The sequence below is a fragment of the Anolis sagrei genome, chromosome X (genome assembly GCF_037176765.1).
Source record: "Anolis sagrei isolate rAnoSag1 chromosome X, rAnoSag1.mat, whole genome shotgun sequence".
NCBI lineage: Eukaryota > Metazoa > Chordata > Lepidosauria > Squamata > Dactyloidae > Anolis > Anolis sagrei.
In genome coordinates, this window is record NC_090034.1 from 84,848,913 (window position 1) to 84,862,718 (window position 13,806).

The window sequence follows — 13,806 nt, forward strand, 5'->3', positions numbered from 1 at the left end:
CAAGGGCATGGCGCTCTTCATGCTTTGGGAAGAAGAGCCAGACTCCCAGCCAGGACCAGGTTGGATGACCTCTGGGTGCCCCTTCATGGCCACTTGGCCCTTGGAAAGAGATGTGGGGTGGGGAGCCAAGGAGGCGACGCTCCAGCGGGGGAGGGGTTAATCTGCCCTTGCTGACGTCACAGGTGTCGGGGAGGGAGGGGGCTCTTTGGGGGTCTTTGTCAGCTGCACCATCCCTGCCTCTGACGCGCGGCCACCTTCCTCCTTTCCTCCCTCCCTTCCTCCCTCCTTCCTTCCTTCCCTCCTTCCTCCTCCTCCTCTCTGGAGGCGTCGGGAGCGCGCCCGGCTCTCCATCCTTCTCTCGCCTTCTCTCTCTCTTCTCTCTCTCTCTCTCGCTCTCTATCTCCGGATCGAGGCCACTCCACCCAGGAACCAGGTGGGTCCCTCTTCCTCTCCATCCATCCCTTCCAGAGTCCGGCTCCATACGGGTCTGGAGCAGATGGAACAGGGTTGCGTGTCTGCAGGGTGGGAGGCGGAGGAGATGGGGGTCGCAGGGCTCTTGGGGGGCTGGAGGGGCTCCTTTCTGGTCCGCATTGCCCCCCTCCCTGCCCATCCCTGCTCCTCCCTGTTTACAGAGAGAGAGAGGGGCGCAGCAGCAGCAGGGAAAAGCGGGCTAAAGGAGGGGTCCCCATGCCCATCTCTCCTTCAGGGACTGAGCACCTCATGGGGAGGAGGATGCCCCTTCCTTTCTTCCTTCCTTCCTTCCTTCCTTCCTTCCTTCCTTCCTTCCTTCCTTCCTTCCTTCCTTCCTTCCTTCCTTCCTTCCCTCCTGTATTTGGCCAACCTATTTCTCTATTTCTCTCTCCTTCCTTCCTCCTGTATTTGACCAACACATTCTCCTATTTCTCTCTCTCCTTTCCTTCTGTTTGTTGCCAACCCTTCCTTCCTTCCCACGTTCCTTTCTTCCCTCCCTCCATCCCTCCTTTCTTCCTTTCCTTCCTTCCTTTCTGCATTCTTTCCTTCCCTTCCTTTTCCTTCCTTCCTTCTTGCATTCTTTCCTTCCCTCCCTCTCTCCTTCCTTCCTTCCCATATTCCTTCCTTCTTCCTTTCCTTCCTGAATTCTTTCCTTCCTTCCTTTTCCTCCCTCCCTCCCACCTTTCTTCCTTCTTTCCTTCCTTCCTGCATTCCTTCCTGCCTGCCTGCCTGAATTCTTCCCTTCCTTTTCCTTCTTTCCTTCCCTCCCTCTCTTCCCTTTCCTTCCTTCTTTCCCTCCCACATTCCTTCCTTCCTGCCCTCCCTCCTTTTTTCCTTTCCCTTCCTTCCTTCCTTCCTTCCTTCCTTCCTTCCTGCATTCTTTCCTTCCTTTCCTCCCTCTCTCCTTTCTTCCTTTCCTTTCCTCCCCTTCCCTTCCCTCCCACATTTCTCCCTCCTTTCCTTCCTTCCTGCATTCCTTCCTGCCTGCCTGCATTCTTTCCTTCCTTTTCCTTCTTTCCTTCCCTCCCTCTCTTCCTCTTCCTTCCTTCCCACATTCCTTCCCTCCCTCCCTCTTTTCTTCCTTTCCTTCCTTCCTTTCTTTCTTTCTTCTTTCCTTCCTTTTCCTTCCTTCCCTCTCTCCTTTCTTCCTTTCCTTTCCTTCTTTCCTGCATTCCTTCCTTTCTTTCTTCTTTCCTTCCTGCATTCTTTCCTTCCTCCCTTCCTTCTCCTTCCTTCCTTCCTTTCTTTTCCCAGGATCTCTGCCTCACTTTCTCCTGTCTGTGAAATGGGTGGAGTCAACTGGGCAGTCTCTTCATCCGCTCTCTCCCCTCCTTCCCCCAGTTATTTTAGATTATTAGATGCCACCAGGTTGCCCTCCCCAAGTCGTCTGGAGGGACAAACAGCCCCTTAGCAGACCTGAGAAGTGTCCCCCTCCCTCTCCTCCAAGGTTTTCTGAGAGAAGTTCTCCTCTCCTTGCAGACCACTGTCTGCCCTGCTTTTGGGAAGGATGTTGATTGCAAGCTTTCATGTGTGCTGTGAAGCCAGGCTGGTTGAAGACCCCTCTGCCCCATGTGGACGCATGCCATTTGCCAGGGGCTCTTTGGGCCAGTATTGAGACCTTCCTCCCCCAGGGCTGCCTCCCTTTGCCGCCTGACCTTGGTCCAAACAAAGGTCAACGTCTCCAGGGACAGGGATCAATCACAGCCTTGGAATCGTATCAGTGACCGCCTTATCATCTTTCAGACTGATTATCTGTACACTTACAACCTGATTATTGATAATAATAGCAGCCTCATTAGCACTAATAGCTTTTCCAATCGCTCCTGTAAGCATAAAGTCCAGCCTGGTCTTCCTCTATGCCACCGGGCCTCCTTTTGAACCTTCCTTCCTTTGCTCACACCACAAAATAACCAATGCAGGTGGGAAGCAATGGGATGGGAAGCTGTTTCCTTTTCCCTGGCTCTCAGAGGGTTCGGGTTGTCCATTCCTGGGCAGAACACCAAAGCGAGGGCCCTGTCCCTTGTGGGCCATGCTCTCCAACCTTGGTAGACCATCTCCTTGGGATGGATCCTTGCTGCTGAACAAGTGGTGGGATTTCTGTTTGGGAGGAGGATAATTATAGACACTGCAGTGGTTGCTCCTCCATTGGACTCCCTGCGGAGTGTGCCTCGGTTGTGTGTGTGCAGACTCATTAAGAAAGGGAAGAAAACAAACCCAGACCTTCGCTGCCGCCGCCGTTGCTTCCTCCTCCAAGCCCCTCCCGGGGTTGATTTAGGTCACTCATTGATGGAATTTGGAACAAGGCATTCCAACAGCTCCCTCTTCTTGCCATCTCTCCGAAATAGGGGCAGAACGGGGGCTTCTTTTATCTGGCACCAAATCCGGACCCCAAGTTGGTTGTTGCAACCTGGAAGTCTTCTTTATAGACCAATAGGACAAGGAAGGAGTATATCTTGCTTTTCCTCGAAGCCTCCAGGTGTGGCGGTCCATTTTTCTAATTGATTTCACGTTGCCTTCAAAATGCATTCCCAAACTAGAAGCGGACTTCTCTTTTCTGTGTGGGGGGCTTTTGGCCTTTTGGAAGCACATTCTACAGATTTTGGAAAGTGCCATGGCAAAAATAGAATTGTCAAAGGCTTTCATGGTTGGAATCACTGGCGTGCGGTGAGTTTTTTGGGCTGTACAACTATGTTCCAGAAGCTTTCTCCCCTGATGTTTCACCCACATCGGTAGTAGGCACCCTCAAAGGTGGAGCCCCCAGTGGCACAATGGGTTAAACCCTTGTGCCGGCAGGACTGAAGACTGACAGGTTGGAGGTTCAAATCTGGGGAGAGCACAGATGAGCTCCCTTTGTCCGCTCCAGCTCCCCATGCGGGGACATGCAAGAAGCCTTCCACAAGGATGGTAAAACATCAAAACATCTGGGCGTCTCCTGGACAATGTCCTTGCAGACGGCCAATTCTCTCACACCAGATGCAACTTGCAGTTTCTCGAGTAATTCCTGACATGGAAAAAAATCCTCAGAGGTTGAGGAAAGCTAGGCTTTGAAGCTGCAAGGCCATTCAATGCTAATCAAGGTGGCCAGCTGCAACATTCACACTTGTTTCAAACAGACAAGAGTACTTTCTCCCACCCTGGATGGGAGACTTCACTTGCCTAGTTTCCAACAGACCTCAAAGCCTCTGAGCATGCTTGCCACAGATGTGGGTGAAACGTCAGGAGAGAATGCTTCTGGAACATGGCCATACAACCTGGAAAACTCGCAGCAACCCAGAAATAAAATTGGCCCCTAGACCTCCATCTTCCCATTGGATGCAGTGTTACAATGAACTGAGAAAGAGAGGCATCCCATCCTTGGAACCAGCTCTACAACCCTTTCGATATGAATAGATTGTGATGGTTTTCATTGCCTTGTCCCTCCCTTCTGGCCTTCTGACTGAGCAGGCCAAGTTTCACAATGCAGGAGGGATGCAGGAGTAGGAATGGATGGAAAAAAGGGCTGCCTTCATCAAAGGAAGGCAGGTAGGAAGCCTTTCACCTTCATGTGGTTTGCCAGTGGCAAAAGGGAGTGCACGAGGAGCTGGAGCTGGAAAGGCACAGCTGGAAGGCAAGGCAGCTTAAGGAGGATTTCGGCAAGCTGGAGCCTGCGTTCAAAGCGCCTGGGAGCCAAGCCTTTGAAGAACTAAGGAGGGCACCGGGCAGCTTTACCCTGGAGAAGACATATGATGGCAAAGTGCTATGATAGACATCATGGGATCTTTAAATAAACATCTCTGCACATCTGAAGGGCTGTCATCACATCCAAGATGGAGCAGCTTTTTTTGCAAAAAAGATGGAGAGGTGGTATGATAGCTCCAGTCTCCAAAAATCCAAAGTCCTGCTTTGTCTATAACGGATTTCATAGCCATGGATTTGAGAAAATATGTTTTGCAGAAATAGAAGCAAACTCCTCAGAAGATGAGGGACCACAGGGCTGTGGGAAACATGGAATCTGGCCCAATTACTGGCTCATTGAGTTACATTGAGTCCGGTCTTCTCACTGTGGCCCTTGAGTAGACTTTGGGTGGTCCATGGTCCACCAGCTCCATAAGCTCCCTTGACCATCTAGATCAGCGTTTCTCAACCTGAAGGGGGAATCGCAAGACAGGGTTTCAGAGCAGTCACCAAAGACCATCAGAAAACATATTTCTTATGGTCTCAGGTGCTCCTTTGGCTGAGAAGGCTGAAGATCTCTACACTTGACCTTCTCTTCACCTTTGGAAACAGACGGCGAATCCTCCCACCAAAAGCCCTCCTCTGTTGCAATTGGCCGGCCTCTCAGCTGGCCTCTCAGCCAAGGGGCGAGCTGTTTCTGAGACAAATTCTATGTCACAGGTTTACTAGCTCCATCACCAGTTTGGTACACAGTGCTCTTGGAGTGTTGGTGAACTATAACTCCCAGAATTCAAAAACAGCTCCCCCCCCACCCCACCAGTATGCAATGTTGGCATTGTGTAGGTAGTGTGCCAAGTTTGGTGCAGATCCATTGTGGGTTGAGTTCAAAATGCTCTTTGATTGTAAGTGAACTATAAATCCCAGCAACAACAACTCCCAGATATCAAGTTCTTATTTTCCCCAAACTCCACCAGTGTTCACATTTGGACATATTGAGGATTCATGCCAAGTTTTGTCCAGATCCATCACTGTTTGAGTTCATGGCGCTCTCTGGATGTAGGTGAACTACAACTCCAAAACTTAAGGTCAAGCCCACCAAACCATTCCAGTATTTTCTGTTGGTCATGAGAGTTTTGTGTGCCAAGTTTGGTTCAATTCCATTGTGGGTGGAATTCAGAATGCTCTTTGATTGTAGGTGAACCATAAATCCCAGCAACTACAACTCCCAAATGTCAAGATCTTATTTTCCCCAAACTCCACCAGTGTTCACATTTGGGCATATTGAGCATTTGTGCCAAGTTTGGTCCTGAGCCATCATTGTCGTTTGTGGGGTTCAGAATGCTCTTTCATTGTAGGTGAACTATACATCCCAGCAACTACAACTCCCAAATGTCAAGATCTTATTTTCCCCAAACTCCACTAGTGTTCACATTTAGGCATACTGAGTATTTGTGCCAGGTTTGGTCCAGATCCATCCTTATTTGGGTCTACAGTGCTCTCTGGATGTAGGTGAACTACAACTCTAAAACTAAAGGTCAATGCCCATCAAACCTTTCAAGTATTTTCTGTTGGTTGTGGGAGTTCTGTGTGCCAAGTTTGGTTCAATTCCATTGTTGGTGGTGTTCAGAATGCTCTTTGATTGTAGGTGAACCATAAATCCCAGCAACTACAACTCCCAAATGTCAAGATCTTATTTTCTCCAAACTCCACCAGTGTTCACATTTGGGCGTATTGAGTGCTTGTGCCAAGTTTGGTCCAGATACATCATTGTTTGAGTCCACAGTGCTCTCTGGTTGTAGGTGAACTAGAACTCCCAAACTCAAGGTCAATGCCCACCAAACCCTTCCGGTATTTTCTGTTGGTTGTGGGAGTTCTGTGTGCCAAGTTTGGTTCAATTCCATTGTTGGTGGAATTCAGAATGCTCTTTGATTGTAGGTGAACCATAAATCCCAGCAACGACAACTCCCAAATGTCAAGATCTTATTTTCCCCAAACTCCACCAGTGTTCACATTTGGACATATTGAGCATTTGTGCCAAGTTTGGTCCTGAGTCCACAGTGCTCTCTGGTTGTAGGTGAACTACAATTCCCAAACTCAAGGTCAAATGCCCACCAAACCCTTCCGATATTTTCTGTTGGTTGTGGGAGTTCTGTGTGCCAAGTTTGGTTCAATTCCATCGTTGGTGGAATTCACAATGCTCTTTGATTGTAGGTAAACTATAAATCCCAGCAACTACAACTCCCAATGACAAAATCAACCGCACCAGTATTCCAATTTGGGCATATCGGGTGTTTGTGCCAAATTTGGTCCAGTGAATGAAAATATATCCTGCATATCATATATTTACATTACGATTCATAACAGTAGCAAAATTATAGTTGTGATGTAGTAATGAAAATAATGTTATGGTTGGGGGTCACCACAACATGAGGAACTGTATTAAGGGGTTGCGGCATTAGGAAGGTTGAGAGACACTGATCTAGAGGACACCTGTCTCCTCATTCCATGCAGCTTTCCCCTCTATTCCTTCTGAGGCCATGCACACGTTTTCCTTCTTGCATTATTCCACACCCTCCTCTCCTTTCTCTTCCAGAAGTTGCACTTTCTATTAACATTCAGCAGCTGGCAGCTTCTTCCTCAGAGGCCAAATGGGGCTAATGGATGCTTCATGGCGAGGGGCTGAAGTGGAAGTGAGGAGGTCGCAAGCCACAGACTGGGGAAAGGCAGGACTTTTGCCTGCTGTGGTTTTTTTAAAATGCAGAATCAGCATAAAGAGAGAATGATCATTCTGAATGGCGTATTCCAGAGCGAAAGAGGCACCGGAGAAGCATCTCCGGGGAATGCATTTTGCAAACATGATGCATGCAGGCGTAACAAAGCCTGGAGTATTTCAGTCCTGAATCATAGAATCCTAGAGTTGGAGGAGACCTCAGGGGCCATCCACTCTAGCCCTCTTCATTCTGCCAGGCGGGAAGACATCATCAGAGCACTCCTGACAGATTACCTTCCAGCCTCTGCTTAAAACAGTGTTTTTCAACCTTCCTAATGCTGCGACCCCTTAATATTATTATTATTATTATTATTAACTTTATTTGTACCCCGCTAGCATCTCCCGAAGGACTCGATGCGGCTTACAAAGGCCTCAAAACACAACATAACAATACAACACCTAAAGCAAAATTAAAAACAGTTAAAGCAATATTAAACAACAAGCAATAAACAATACATCAAGACACTATAAAACTGGGCCGGGCCAGAGTAATGGGTACAGGATTAAAAGTGCTCATGTGACAGGTGATATGTAAGGATTATAGGGTAAGTGCAGTGTGCGGTGTGCAGCAATCTTAGTTCTACTGAAGTGCTTCTGGGACTTGTTGTTGGAGATTTCCTATTCTGGAAAGGCACATCGGAACAGCCAGGTCTTCAAGTTCTTTCTAAAGATTGCCAATGTAGGGGCCTGTCTAAGATCTTTTGGGAGGGTGTTCCAGAGTCGGGGGGGCACCACAGAAAAGGCCCTGTCTCGCGTCCCCACCAAACACGCCTGCGATGCAGGCGGAATCACGAGCAGGGCCTCTCCGGATGAACGAAGTGAGCGCATGGGTTCATAAACGGAGATGCGGTCACGCAGGTACCCAACTACCTCATGTTGTGGTTTTTTGTTGGGGTTTTTTTGTCATGTCAGGAGCAACCTGAGAAACTGCAAGTCGCTCCTGGTGTGAGAGAATTGGCCGTCTGCAAGGACGTTGCCCAGGGGACACCCGGATGATTTGATGTTTTATCATTCTTGTGAGAGGCTTCCTTGTGTCCCCGCATGAGGAGCTGGAGCTGATAGAGGGAGCTCATCCGCCTCTCCCCAGATTTGAACCTGCGACCTGTCGGTCTTCAGTCCTGCCAGCACAGGGGTTTAACCCACTGCACCACTGGGGGCTCCACCGGGGGCACCACGTGTTGTGGTGACCCCCAACCATGAAATTATTTTTGTTGCTACTTCACAATTGTAATTTTGCCACTGTTGTGAATTGTAATGTAAATATCTGATAGGCAGGATGTCTTTTAATTCACTGGACTAAATTTGGCACATATACTTGATGTGCCCAAATTTGAGTACTGATGGGGTTGGGGCTTGATATTGTCATTTGGGAGTTGTAGTTGCTAGGATCCAGAGAGCACTGTGGACTCAAACAATGATGAATCTGGACCAAACTTGGCATCAATACTCAATATGCCCAAATGTGAACACTGGTAGAGTTTGAGGAAAATAGACCTTGACATTTGGGAGTTGTATTTGCTGGGATTTATAGTTCACCTACAATCAAAGAGCATTCTGAACCCCACCAACAATAGAATTGGGCCAAACTTCCAACACAGAACCCCCGTGACCATCAGAAAATACTGTGTATAGTTAACCTACAACCAAAAAGCATTCTGTACTCCACCAATGATGGAATAAAACCAAACCTGGCACACTGAACTTCCATGACCAACAGAAAATCCTGGAAGGGTTTGGTGGGCGTTGACCTTGAGTTTTGGAGTTGTAGATTAACTGAATCCAGAAAGCACTGTGGACTCAAACAATGATGAATCTGGACCAAACTTGGCATCAATACTCAATATGCCCAAATGTGAACACTGGTGGAGTTTGAGGAAAATAGACCTTGACATTTGAGAGTTGTATTTGCTGGGATTTATAGTTCACCTACAATCAAAGAGCATTCTGAACCCCACCAACAATAGAATTGGGCCAAACTTCCCACACAGAACCCCCGTGACCATCAGAAAATACTGTGTTTTCTGATGGTCTCTGACACTCCATCGGACCCCCCCCCCCTCCCACATCAGGGGTTCCGACCCACAGGTTGAGAAACGCTGCTATAGAGCATTCATACTGTGGGATTAATGCAGTTTTGGCTCCATGTGATGGGATCCTGGGAGCTATAGTTGGGCACTCTTTGACAGAGACAGTGAAATATTTTTGTGAAACTATAACTTCCAGAACTCCACAGCATCCTGGCATTAAAAACTTCTGGAGAAAAAAGGTACCCAGTACAATCTTCTGCAAGCCCACCTCCCCATTCTTCAAGCCTTTTCCTTGGCTACTAATGGGATGCAGATGTGGACATGGGCCTTTTTCTGACTATTCCCAAATACAAAGGGGAGACTGAGCAGAATCCCATTGTGAGCAGCATCCATTCATTCTTCCCTCCAGCAGCTAGTATATGCCAGGTTTTGCCCCTGAAGCTGAAGAGAGACCAAGGAAATTGAGCTGAACCAATGGTGGCAACAGAGAATGTGCCCCAAGTTAATGGGATGGTGAATCCGATCCTGGTTTTAGATTTGACTTTGAAGGGAGCTCTCCAAGATAGTGACCCGGGATAGACTCAGCACTTTGGAGAGCTCCTGGAAAGCTATCCAAAATCTGGAATGGATCCCTGGGACCCATGAGCTACCACTTGTGCTAGCCAAGGGGAGCAACCCAGCCTTCTCAGTCTTATTTTCAGCAGCTAGATGCAGATCTGGGGTAGTATACTCCAACCAAGAAATGCAGAAGGATGCCCTCTGCTAAATATGTCTCTTCACCAACTCACTCCTTCTGAGATCTATCCAGCCCAGATCTGCTTACTTGAAGGACGGCAATGCCCTATCTACCCCGTCTATCTCTCCTTCCCCTTCTTTTGCTGCTCATCTCAATGTCCAGGATTGACTCGGCAGAAGTTGTCTTGTCTGGTGGATTTGGTGCCAGAGGATGCTTAAGCTAATCTCCCTTGAAATGCGCCACTTGATTAGCATTCGGGGATTCGTTCTTCCTTCGCAAAGAGCGAGGCAAGCCGATCTGGGCCAGGAGCTTGGGAACAAAGGGCCTAATCCATAGGAAGCCACAAAAGCTTTCCCTTATTTTCGTCTAAAAATAGACAAGGCCGGGCAGGCGAGAGTGGACCTCTCCCTTCATTGCTTCCTTCTAGCCTGATGTCTCATTGCGCTCCCCGGTGGCGCAGTGGGTTAAACCCATGTGCCGGCAGGACTGAAGACTGACAGGTCATAGGTTTGAATCCGGGGAGAGTGTGGATGAGCTCCCTCTATCAGCTCCAGCTGAAATAGGGGCATAACGGGGGCTCCTTTTATCTGGCACCAAATCCGGACCCCAAGTTGGTTGTTGCAACCTGGAAGTCTTCTTTATAGACCAATAGGACAAGGAAGGAGTATATCTTGCTTTTCCTCGAAGCCTCCAGGTGTGGTGGTCCATTTTTCTAATTGATTTCACGTTGCCCCCAAAATGCATTCCCAAACTAGAAGCGGACTACTCTTTTCTGTGTGGTGGGCTTTTGGCCTTTTGGAAGCACATTCTACAGATTTTGGAAAGTGCCATGGCAAAAATAGAATTGTCAAAGGCTTTCATGGTTGGAATCACTGGCGTGTGGTGAGTTTTTTGGGCTGTACAGCTATGTTCCAGAAGCATTCTCCCCTGATGTTTCACCCACATCAGTAGTAGGCACCCTCAAAGGTGGAGCCCCCAGTGGCACAATGGGTTAAACCCTTGTGCAGGCAGGACTGAAGACTGACAGGTTGGAGGTTCGAATCTGGGGAGAGCACAGATGAGCTCCCCTTGTCAGCTCCAGTTCCCCATGTGGGGACATGAGAGAAGCCTCCTACAAGGATGATAAAACATCAAAACATCCGGGTGTGCCCTGGGCAACGACCTTGCAGACGGCCAATTCTCTCACACCAGAAGCGACTTGCAGTTGCTCAAGTCGCTCCTGACACGACAAAAAGAATTGCACTCCTATAGATATGGAGATGTCAGTGGTGTGCAACGGGAAACATGCTTAGGAGGGGACTCTAAAGGCCATCTAGTCCAATGCATGCCAGGCCCAAATACAAAACTAAAGCATGCCCAGAAAAGGTCCACCCATCTGCTGGAAGGCCTCCAATCCTCCATCTTATACTATCTATTCAACAACTCTTACAGTCAAGAAGGCATTCCTAATATTGATTGGAATATCTTTCCTTGTCATTTGAAGCCATTCGTTTGTCTTCTAACCTTTGGTGCAGCAGAAACGAAGCTTGTTCCATCTTCTACATTCACAGACAGTTCTCCATGTCTTCTCCAGCTTCCTCAGTGCTTTCTTATAGAGTTTGCTTTCTAGACCTTTGACCATCTTGGTCACTTTGGACATGTTCCAGCTTCTCAAGAGTTTATTCATCAAGCCTGGGAACAGGGGCAAATTCAAATCCAGGGAAAGGGACTTTTTGGGACTATAACTCCCAGAAACCCTGGAGAGCATGGCCAATAGAATCATAGAGTTGGAAGAGACCTCATGGGCCATCCAGTCCAACCCTCTGCCAAGAAGCAGGAATCACATTCAAAGCACCCCTGGCAGATGGCCAGCCAGCATCTGTTTAAAAGCCTCCAAAGAAGGAGCCTCCACCACACTCCGAGGCAGGGAGTTCCACTGCTGAATGGCTCTCACAGTTAGGCAGTTCTTCCTGATGTTCGGGTGGAATCTCCTTCCCTGTAGTTTGAAGACATTGTTCTGCGTTCTAGTCTCCAGGGCAGCAGAAAACAAGCTTGCTCCCTCCTCCCTATGACTTCCCTTCGCATATTTATACACGACCATAATGTCTCCTCTCAGCCTTTTCTTTTTCAGGCTAAAGCTCAGCTCGTTAAGCCGCTCCTCATAGGGCTTGTTCTCCAGACACTTGATCATTTTAGTCGCCCTCCTTTGGACACATTTCAGCCTAGAGTCAACATGTCTCTTAAATTGTGGTGCCCAGAATTGGACACAATGTGATTTCAGGTGTGGTCTGACCAAGGCAGAATAGAGGGGTAGTATGACTTCAGTGGAACTAGACACAAGACTCCTATTTGGAATGTTTTTGGACCTGCATTGAGGGAAACTCAGTAGGGAAAGATCAAGAATCTTAGAGAAGGAGGAAGAGGAAATGAATCCTGCTAGACAGACGAAATAACTCCTGCTGTCGAGGCGACATTATGGTCTACCTAGACCACTAAGTTGAAGGTCAAGACAGGATTGGATCCATGTAAACAGTTCCATGATATCTCCAGATCAATAAATGACCAGATTGGGTCCCTATAGATCTGCCAGCCACAATTAACAATATGAAAATAGATGGACAAATGCACTTGACTGAGTTGTCTTTTGACTGAAAGGTCAGCGGTTCAAATCTGGGGAGCTGGATGAGCTCCCATCTGTCAGTTCCAGCTTCCCATACGAGGACATGAGAATGGTAAAATATCCTAGTGTCCCCTGGGCAACATGAGTGCAGATGGCCAGTTCTCTCACACCAGAAGCAACTGACACACACACACACAAACTGGACACCCCAACTCCATCTGATTCAGTTGTAGCCTCGTGCTCCAACCATGGCACCATGCGTCCTTGCATGACACATATTAATGACTGGATGCTTTTTGGCAATGCGAAAAACTTGGTGCACATGTGCAATGCGCAACATACGATACACAACTTCAATGCACAATGTACAGTGTGCAATGCAGGAGGTTGGGCTGGATGGCCTTAGTGGCCTCTTCCAACTCTGTACGATTCTATGACCAAGCACAGCTTGCAAAGAGGAGACAGAGGAAGGTGCCTCCTGCCTCTGCAGCTCCGCTTCTGCCGCTCTCAGCAGAAAACGGCGTGCTTTTTGGTCCTCTCCTGGGGAGCATCTTTTGTGCAGGCCTCTGACCCTGGGCTGGATGCAAACCACTGCGTGTCAACGGAAGATGGATGGAAAGGGCTGACGCTGAATGTTCAGACTCTCCTTTTGCATGATAAACGCAATGAAGCCCCCATGCCAGGGTCTCAGCTTTCACACTTCTCTTTCCCAGCCAAGGACACAGGATTAAACCAGGCAAAATGCTTAGTTCATGTGAATGAATTGGAAACCTAACGTTGCATTTGGTCTCTCCTCCCTCACCCTTCCATGCTGCAGGATTTTCCCAGTTGATGAAGTGCATTTTGCGAACCCTACAGCAACCCTTATCCGGTTCAAGAGGTTTCTGAAGCATCCCAAACGGAGGTAAACAACAGAAGCAACAGCAAAAAAAAACCTACCTTCTGGTTAAAATGCAGGGATTTTGCCTGATTCTTGCGTAGTTATACTCAAGACCTTGTGAAACTACAACTCCCACAATTCCATAGCACTGAGCCATGGCTGGGGGTGAACATGCATTAATTTGACAATGTAGATGCACCCAAAAGGCGATGTCCTTAAGTCCTTCTTCAGACTATAGGGATGGAGGTAAACATACCCATAGCATCCCAATTGAATGGCTTTTGTGGGGAGCTGCAGCAGCTAAATCAGTGGTTCTCAACCTTCCTAATGCTGCAACCCCTTAATGCAGTTCCTCATGTTGTGGTGACCCCCAACCACAACATTATTTTTGTTGCGACTTCATAATTGTAATTTTGCGAATGTTATGAATCATAATGTAAATATCTGATGTGTAGGATGTATTTTCATTCACTGGACCAAGTTTAGCAGAAATACCCAATACGCCCAAATTTGAATACTGATGGGGTTGGGGGCGGGGATTGATTTTGTCATTTGGGAGTTGTAGTTGCTGGGATTTAAGGTTCATTTAAATTAAAAGAGCATTCTGAACTCCACCAACGATGCAATTGAACAGACTTGGCACACATAACTCTCATGACCAACAGAAAA

At 47.9% G+C, this 13,806-nt stretch overlaps 1 protein-coding gene across 7 annotated transcripts in view; it reads left to right on the forward strand.

Annotated features, from left to right (window-relative positions):
• The first annotated feature begins 201 nt into the window (after positions 1–201).
• The window catches only part of LOC132780389 (CYFIP-related Rac1 interactor A-like), a 35,229-nt gene continuing 21,624 nt past the window's right edge, over positions 202–13,806 (forward strand). For 2 of the 7 annotated variants that reach the window (XM_067460638.1, XM_067460636.1), the window contains exon 1: positions 13,072–13,161. The gene's annotated coding sequence lies outside the window, so the exon portion shown is untranslated. Of the gene's footprint in view, positions 434–13,071; positions 13,162–13,806 lie in introns of those variants that run through there. The other 5 variants (XM_067460640.1, XM_060784063.2, XM_060784067.2 and 2 more) reach the window with 5 other exon arrangements.